Source organism: Polypterus senegalus, chromosome 2 (assembly GCF_016835505.1).
Source record: "Polypterus senegalus isolate Bchr_013 chromosome 2, ASM1683550v1, whole genome shotgun sequence".
NCBI lineage: Eukaryota > Metazoa > Chordata > Cladistia > Polypteriformes > Polypteridae > Polypterus > Polypterus senegalus.
In genome coordinates, this window is record NC_053155.1 from 85,965,346 (window position 1) to 85,975,356 (window position 10,011).

General features: G+C 37.4%; 1 protein-coding gene across 1 annotated transcript in view; it reads right to left on the reverse strand.

Annotated features, from left to right (window-relative positions):
- Nucleotides 1–9,621, reverse strand: part of zdhhc23b (zinc finger DHHC-type palmitoyltransferase 23b) — a 31,356-nt gene extending 21,735 nt beyond the window's left edge. Inside the window, exon 1 of the mRNA XM_039744097.1 lies at nucleotides 9,497–9,621. The gene's annotated coding sequence lies outside the window, so the exon portion shown is untranslated. The remainder of the gene's footprint in view (nucleotides 1–9,496) is intronic.
- Nucleotides 9,622–10,011: the final 390 nt, after the last annotated feature.

Below are 10,011 nucleotides of genomic sequence, written 5' to 3' on the forward strand. Positions count from 1 at the left end.
CTTGAGAATGATCAGCCATCCATCCACTTAGTGAACCCACTTAATCTAGAAAACTGGCAGAATCCAAACCTGAATGAGGTATCAGCCTATCACAGGGTACACTCACTATACAGACTCATCAGCCAATAAACCAAACAAGTGCAAATACCACATAAGTAGGGACTAGTCTGTCAATCATACCTAGTTTCTCAATCTCTTTAAATAAGCAGCGCTAAACACTGTGCCACCAAGGAAATCAAATATTAAAGTTGTTACTCAAGATCGCATATGTGGGTGTTATATGATGGAATATAGAACAAAAAAATCAATTACATTAGTTATTGACACAGATCAGGAAATTTGCAAGAGAAAAAAGCAGATCAGAATACAAAGTTTGAACTATGTGCACATCACAGACTTTTGTGTACAACAAATAATGATGCTTTTGGCTTGTGTCTGTGGTCATAGGCTGATGTACAGATGCCCTGTGCCGTGATGAAATCCACATTAGTCATTAACACAGTGTTCACAGCTGTTGCAAGTGACATACCATAGAATATCATCTCATGTTAAATGTTAAAAAAATATGTTCCCTTTAAAATAGGCAGGCTAAACAGTAGAATGACAACCTTTTACATTAGCTATAAAAACTATGATTTGAATAATGCTCTCTTTCCATTAACTGTACCAACTAAGAGTGTTGTAGCTTTATTATTAGCAAGCTGTAATTTAATAAAGTCTTAATATTGACATTGGATATGATGTATTCACATACTTAGTTTAATGCTATCATTATTACAGACTCTTGCCAAGTCATAAATCTTCAGCTTTTTCTTCATTAAACAGAGACAGACACAGAATAAAGAGGTGTTTATACTGTCAGGTGATACATACTACAAATATCCTAAAGTTTTAACATATAAAAGGAGACTGGGCCTCAGATTACAGTGCTTCAGAGATTTGACCCCGCTCCCTGTTACATAACTATGGAAATACACAATCTCAGAAATGGGTGAAAACTTGTGATAAAACAAAAAACCTGTGTTTACTAATTTATTAACAAAGATGTATAGTCAAAGATGTATAGATGACTATTATATATTCAATCAATGAAATAAACCATTGTAAAAGTTAATGCATCTTGTTGATCTGAAATGTATTATTCAACGGTTTGTAAAGCAGTTTCCTATAGAAAATAAACTTTGACTAATAGTTACAGGTGAAAATTGTAAATGAACAAAAGTCAGCATGGGAATACAGCGATTACTGCTGCAGCTTGACAGCTACAGAATCTTGGGTTTAAATCCTAGCCTAGATACGGTCTGTGGGGAGTCTGCATGTTCTCCCCATGTCTGAATAGGTTTTCTTTTAAAGGACTCTGGATTACGAGTTTGATTAACAGTTTTACCTTTTCCTAAATGTTTAAAGCACTTTGAGCTACATTATTTGTATGAAAATGTGCTACATAAATAAATGTTGTTGATGTTGTTGTTGTTTACTCACAATGTGATTTCCTATCATGTATTTTCCTTGTGTCGGTATTACCACTGTAGTCTTTCCCTACAAATCTTGAAATTAAGTCAAACTTGCTTGCATCTTTTAAGTTAAATGTTTCAATTTTCTCTTGTCAACTAACTAATTAAAAGTAATTTGCCATTCATTAAATTAGAATTGTGCACAACAAAATCAGTTTATAGAAGGAAACGCTTTAGATTTTTATGCAAATAGTTACAGATACTGACACAGCTACATATAATACAGAGTTGATACCTATGACTGGTCTTTAAAAAAAAATTCCCATCTTAAAAAAGGAACACACTCATTTAAAAATAATATGAACATTACTAACAGCATCTTATCAACAAACAAGTCAGAAAGTGTGAGTAAACCTGTAAACTACATATCATGACATTATTACCCATCTTTTCTAATTTTCACACTGAATCCTCCAGATGAATGTAGAAACAAGTACAAACACATATAAATTAACTCATTGTTTATTAACAAGGGCTGCAAAAAAAAAAAAAAAAACACCTGCAACATGCTTGGACCTTGAGGACTATTAAGACACAAGAAAATTCACACTGGAAACATTAAGCTTAAAATAGACTCACTGGGGAAGGCCTAACCACATTATGTCTATTACTCCCTCTAACATCAAAATACTTTGGTAATAGGTTATTTAGTTTAAAACACAATTAACACATAAAGGGTATTTCTTTCGGGATTAAGGAAAGAAAAAGTCCATTGTATGTGTCAGTGCATTTAATACAATCAGAATACTTATTTTAATTTTAATATTTGTGGTGGACAGTCAGAGCCCTTGCCCGGCCCTTCTTGATGGAAGGACTAGAAGAGAAAGCGTATTCAGGGCATTATTTCCTCTGGATTGCTAGATGGCAGTCCCTCAGGGTTGCTACAGCTGCCCGGATCCCCACAGAGCTGCCTGGACTTGGAGTTCTGGGGGTGCTGCCTGGGAGTTCTGCAGGGACTGCAGAGCTCTGCTTCATCGGGTTCCCACCTTTCACAGGAGTGCTCACAGGCAAAGCCTACGGGACACCGGAAGTACTTACATAAAAGGATCCAATGGCCACTGCTCCTGGAGCCAGAGTTGGGAGGGAGAAGACAATGCATGCAGGAGGAGGAGAAAGGTGTAGTAAGGAGTAGTGAAGGCAGTGAGATGAGAGAGAAAAAGAAGAGAAAGAAGACAGTGCTGAACACTTTTATTGCACTGGTATTGAGGAAAATGATTTGGGAAGTGTTTCCCACGTAAATAAAACATTTGTGCAGTGCAAAATTTGAGCCAGTGTTTGTGTCGAGTTTGGGGAGGTGGAGTGCCCCCTGCACATCACACATTATTGTAATAAAAATAACATACTGAAATAGGATTACCAAAAAAAAAATGTAATGGTTAAACTGTCTCAATTTTAGTAGTTAAAATGTCTTACACCTTTATTACAGTCTAGATATTGTAAAAATTGTGATTTAAAACTAAGTTGCTTTACAACAATAAGAAAAATAACACATTTTAAAAGGTTGAAATTCATTTGAACCAATTAGACCCAATACACAGATCTATAGAGGATGACTTCAATTTTAAATTCTAAGTCAATCCTACTGCCCAGATGTAACTTTTACAATTATAGTCTGCAGGCAATTAGGAAATACTGTATACAAGAGTGGATAAATATACCACTAGTAACAGGGTATTTAATATACTAGGTTCATTCAGTTTAACACTTAAAATACTGAAATAAACAAACATGAGAAATGTAAAAATAAACTATTTTTTTTATTCTCTACTGAAAAAGAAAGAGGGAAACTTCCACTTTAAATTGCAATGAATTTTCACTTTTCAGGCATAAATAAATCACCACCACAGTAGCACTAGAATTTGCACTGCTATCTCACAGCTCTAATACAAATACAGTACCTCAAAGTCACAGCCTGCTCAGAATTTGCAGTTTCCCCATGTCTGCATAGATTTCTCTCAACATGTTTTGGTTTCCTTACATATCACAAACTCCTGAAGGTTAGCTTTACTAGAAACTGTAAATTAGCCTTATATGAGCGAGTTTGGGTGTGTTGGACCCGACACGCCATCTTCCTTTGCACTTGATACTGACAGGATAGGGTTCAGCCCCCCATGACACTAGACTGGGTTAAGCAAGTTCTTAATATGCTGTATGAGATGCACTTTTATTGGGTGCAATTTCATTTAACAATGAAAAGAAGTCAAACAGAAACCTCCAATAACTTTAAAGTAAAGTTGGCTGAATATCAGAATTTTAATTAGGTGGTTTAATTTATTGATCAAAACAATGTTGGTGCACTGTATCTGTAAATGTGATTGTTAAGTTTATTTCTAAACAACCAAAAAAGTAGGTCTTGTTCAAGTGAACACTTTGGCACAGGAATATTTACAAGCTGTGCTTTTGGTATGTAATAAAAGCCTCTACTCTACTTGTGACATCTCACAAATGAACATTTCACTGGAATACTCGAGGATGGATTGCTTCTAATACTGCCACATTAAGAACAGATACAGAAGAATTTCAGCAAATGTGCAAATGGGCTTGTCTGATGTAAATATGTTGATGTTTTTCTGATTAACACATTTCTTTGAAGGCTATTCGGAGGAACACTAAAATTAATAATTTGGAGATCATTCTTGAGTTGATGTATAATGAAATGGCCAGTGCTATGCTAAGTATAGATTTGAGGGGATCAATTATTCAGCTGTTACAGCTCCTCTCACACCAACACCATACGTAATTCTGAGGCACGCACTTTTATGAAAGTAGTTTAATTACTGAAGCATTAGATCACACCGCATGTTCATTGAGTGTTTTAAAAATCATAGTGGTAATTTTTAATACATGTACTGTTGTACATTTCAAGAGGCTAGCACTTTGCCTGATAAAATTGGAATGTATTTATGTTGTGTCCAGCAGTTACACTACAAATTGTGATCACAGGCACTTTATACTTACCACTAGGGAGTTGGCCTCCTGCTCTCTTCACTCGCCAACCCCCGGCCTGCGCTATGCGCCTGCCACTTTCGTATGTCTGCCAGTCGCATTATGAAGAAGGGGGGCTGAACCCACCCCAAGGAGACACGGTCACTCCTCCGAAACCCCGTATTAAAACGGTTATACAATGGGAAAAGAATGATACCAAACATATATACTGTAAGTAGGTTTTAAAATAAGCCAGATTTAAAAAGTGACAAAAAATGTGACATAAAATCGTTGCACTTTTTACGCATATATATATATATATATATATATATATATATATATATATATATATAGTAGATGTATACTAGCATTCAAGTTCTCCAGTGGATAAGTCGGGCTTGATTTTAACATATAATTTCCGGTATTTTATAATGTCGGTCATATAAGTCGAATACGGAAAATTCACGTTATTGGTCCAACAGATTATGATATGCTAACCGCCACTTGAAAAAATAACCACGGAGTACACTGCCTTTTCTTTTCTATGTATTGTGCCTACGTGACAACATGGTAATACCCAAACTATTCCGAAGCGACGTTTGCACTGTTTTGTGTATCTCACACCTTTATCATAAGAGCATCCCTTATCTACAATGGAGCATTCGATCAGAAGAAAATATGAAGCTGGTTTTAAATTAAACGTCGTTGAAGTGTTGAAAGAAATTGGTAGCTGTGCTGCTGCAACAAAATTTGATGTGTCTGAGAAACTGATGCGAGATTGGAGGAAGAAAGAAAATATAAAAATACAAAAATAAAAGTGTTGCATTTTTGAATGGGTTTGATTTTATGACACACAAATATATACGGTAACAGTGACATATCTCTGCAACCCACATGTTAAAACACACAATTTAATGGCCCATTCATCCATCCATCCATTTTTGAAGCTGCTTAATCCAACTTTAGTATGAATATGCAACGCAGGAAATAACCTTGGTTAGAAAACCAGTACACCACCAAGTCCAATTGTCCACTAACCTAAAAAGTATAAATATCTGTGGTATTGGAGTCAGCATCATCTGTTTAATCACTGTTTTTATTTATTGATCCCGGTTAGCCAATCGCCTCCAATCATGGTCCTGGGAATCCTTTGTGGCGAGAACCATTAATCTTATGTCAACCAGGGACACCTCCAATCCTATTTCTCTGGACCTCCTCTGTGTCTAAACCCCTACACTTCTAATTTGGTTCACCCAATCATCCTCACCCTTTTACTCCAGATGTACAAACTACTTTACTCTGTTTCTCTACAGCAGAAAACCCCCCATTTCTGTAATAACTCTTACTCTGAGATACTCCACGTATTCCACCGATTGTTCTTAGCTCTGTTCTTTCCAGCTTTTCCTCATATTCTGCCTTCATTAGCCACGTTTCACTCCCATACAGCACACTACTCCACATAAGGCTTTCATAAAATGACAGAGGCAACTTTGCAAGTCAGAATGGGGTAACCTCCTGGACTTTTTCTCTATACACTTGTACTAAAAATGAGGAAGACTGGAGTACATTACAGGAAAAAGCCAAGCAAACTTTACATGAATAATGATTAAAGCACCTAGCACTGTGAATGTGAGGTAACAAGAGCTAACCTCTGTGCCACCATCCCACTACAGGATAAATTGATTAAAAAATTGATATCACATTAACAACAATGCATTTTGCTCCAGATGTGCAATATATTGGCAAAAAAATAGTCCTTTCATGTTCCAAAAGACAGACAATAAGTGGCAAAGAAAAATATTAAATAATAAATACACCAGTGATTTTGAGTGTCCAACCAAAGTGAATAATATAAACCTCACTATTCTCAAACACAGTTATCAGGATGTTTTAAACAAGGAACTCAATCAACAGTTACTGGAGGAAAAAAGAAATGAAGAATACAGACAAATAATATAATTAGATGCAAAACGAAAAACAATATAAACATAAAAATAACAAATATAATTAAAATACAGTTATTTAAAGGAAAGCAAAATGTCAGTGTCATCAATTAGTATGTACAAGGCTGGATTAGAGAAAACATTAATCAATATAAATTTTAACATATACTGTAGGTGCAAACATGAGATTTACATAAAAAAAATAATTGTCTTTGTGGCCTCAATAATTAAGTCAGTCTTAGTACTCGGAACTACTGTACATATAGGTGTCTTTGTCAATTATTAATCGGAATATCACAGCTCTCTGGTGCTTTTGGCCTACTCCTCTTTCCATAATAATTTCACCTCAGATTTATTTTAGTCAAATGACAATGAATTGCTCATTTGAGGTCCTGTCCCAGAATCTCAAAGAGATTTTAGTGTAGACCGTAAACAATTCTAAATTCCTTTTTTTACTTCACCACTGTAACGTATACTTGTGTGCTTAAGATGATTGTTCCACTACATAACCCAGCCTTGATGCATAAAAAATACTACGATACACAATTCACAGTCGCTTCACTGAAGATAAACCATCTCCGTCCAGATGCAGAAAAATATCCGCAAACCTCAATATTGCCACTACTGTGTTTGCATTAAGAAATTACTGAAGAATACTGTATTGACTTTTCTGCAGATACACTAGAATCCACGCAAGCCAAAATCTTGTCTGTCCATAAAACAACATTTTTTCACTAGTCTTGAGGGTCATCCAGGCACTTTTCTGGGATGCCTTCAGTCAACACTTAAGTCTTTATTAGTGATTAGCAGTTTTCACCTGACTTTATCAGTACCTTTCTGGGAGTTACTAAAATTACTTGAGTAAAGACAACAGAGACTGATTCATTTATGTTGTTCTTGAGTTCTTTTAAGTCATGATTTCAGTTGGATAGCCAAAACTGGGAAGATTATCTACTATCTTAGACATTAACAATTTTAGACAATACAGATGTTTTGTGGTTGTTACAGCAATAGACCGTTAAACCTTGCCTTTTAGACAATTTTGACCCTGTTAACCATCACAATGGATTTGAAACAAAGCAGTCAAGATGTGAAAAGTATAGACTTCAAGCTCTAAGTCAAGGGGTTTAATAAAATATTGCATGAGTTGTTTAGAAAAGACATTTTTTTATACATGCACCAAATCACATAATGATTGCTTAATTTTAAATCTATTGTGACAGCGTACAGAGAAACATTAGAACACTCTAGACGAGAACAGGCCATTCAGCCCAACAAAGCTCGCCAGTCCTATCCACTTATTTCCTCCAAGAAAACATCAAGTCAAGTTTTGAAAGTCCCCAACGTCTTACTGTCTACCACACTACTTGGTAGCTTATTCCAAGTGTCTATCGATCTTTGTGCAAAGAAAAACTTGCTAATGTTTGTGCGAAATTTACCCTTAACAAGTTTCCAACTGTGTCCCTGTGTTCTTGATGAACTCATTTTAAAATAACAGTCTCGATCCACTGTACTAATTCCCTTCATAATTTTAAACACTTCAATCATGTCATCTCCTAATCTTCTTTTGCTTAAATTGTAAAGGCTCAGCTCTTTTAATCTTTCCTCATAAGTCAACCCCTGTAGACCTGGAATCAGCCTAGTTGCTCTTCTCTGGACCTTTTCTAGTGCTGCTATGTCCTTTATGTAGCCTGGAGACCAAAACTGCACACAGTACTCAAGATGAGGCCTCACCAGTGCATTATAAAGGTTGAGCATAACCTCCTTGGACTTGTACTCCACACATTGTGCTATATAACCTAACGTTCTGTTAGCCTTCTTAATGGCTTCTGAACAGTCAGGAAGTTGATAGCATTGAGTCCACTATGTCTCCTAAATCCTTCTCATAAGGTGTACTCTCGATTTTCCGACCGCCCATTGTGTATTCAAACCTAACATTTTTACTTCCTATGTGTAATACTTTACATTTACTGACATTAAATTTCATCTGCCACAAACCTGCCCAAGCCTGTATGCTATCCAAGTCCTTCTGTAATGATATAACGGATTCCAAATTATCTGCTAATCCACCTATCTTGGTATCATCTGCAAACTTAACCAGCTTGTTACTTATATTCCTATCTAAATCATTTATATATATTAAAAATAGAAGCAGCCCTAGCACTGACCCCTGTGGAACACCACTCTTAACATCAGCCAGTTCTGATGAGGTTCTTCGCACCATCACCCTCTGCTTTCTGTGTCTGAGCCAATTCTGCACCCATCTAAAAACATCACCCTGAACTCCCACTTCTTTTAATTTGATGCCCAACCTCTCATGTGGCACCTTAGCCAAAATCATGTAGTGTCACTTGTATATCAAAAGGCAGTACATGCTGATAAATTGCGAAATACTAAGTCCAACGTACAGTGTGCAGTAGCTCTGTCGTCCATAACATAGGCAGCAGGTCATTCGTCAATAGACCGACTTCTACCGCGGTAACATCACCATTATTATAACAATGCGGGCTCGAGTTTAGACTTAAACAAGTCGGGTTCGGCGAGGGTGACGAGCTACCTCGCGTTACAGCACTGTACGGTGTCACATCAAGAAGTCGCCTAAAAAACAAAATAGGCGCGCTAACTCAATTCAAGCAGCACAGAATTGTGCCGCCAAGAGACAGTGTTGCATGAGACATTCTGTAGCTGACAACTCCATGAAGTATCGGCGTCGACTCAAGACGCTCCAAATGCCTTTATTTTATTTTACTTTAGCACGCGACGCCGGCATTATTTGCAATAACTCAAAACTCCGAAAATACTGTCTGCAACACATGTTCATTCTCCCTCCCTCACTACAGCTACTAGGACCGCTACAGGTGTGGAAAGTTCGGCTGCAGACGCCGTGGAGTGAAGAAATGCCCCAACTACGGGTGGACGAGAGCGCGGTCGCCGTGAGCGCACAGCCGCGCAGCTTCAGTTGCTAGGACAGCGGGGCGGTGCAGATCCCACAGCGTACTTTCTTCTTCCGTGTCTTTACTTTAATTAAGTATTTCCTTCAATCCCTTCCCGCTGTACACTTTAGTTATTTGCAATTGCCAAATTATTCTTGACAGATTCATCTTTTGGACTCACCTGCTGAAATAGACCCTCATCCACCGAACTTGAAACTGTACAGTTAAAACATGACCTTACAGTGTCTTTCTCGTGGAGCGCAAAGGAAGAAACAGCGTCACGGCCACGCCCTGTGACGTCAAAGCGAACTAACCCTTCAGCATCTGCAGCACAGCGCGCGCACCTCATTACAGGTCAAAAGTAAGAGAAACAAAGACGTGGTCTCGTTGACTACTCGATTGCCTCCCTCGAGCCCACAAATTTAGGGGGGCGGTAAGGCGGGTACACCTGGAGCCCGACAAAGGGATTACCAAAATAAACTGTAGGCTCAGCGCCACTTTGCCACGGATTAAAACACGTTTTTTTTTTGCGTACGATCTTCTTATGGTTATATTAGCATTTGTGACAAATGACCTGCACATTTTGTCAGATTCATGGTACCCTCCATCAAGGATTACAACAAACAGAATCGTTTATATTCTCAACAGATTTACCCACGTTGCCAAAGGAATACTTATCTCGGAAAGTGTCAGCCA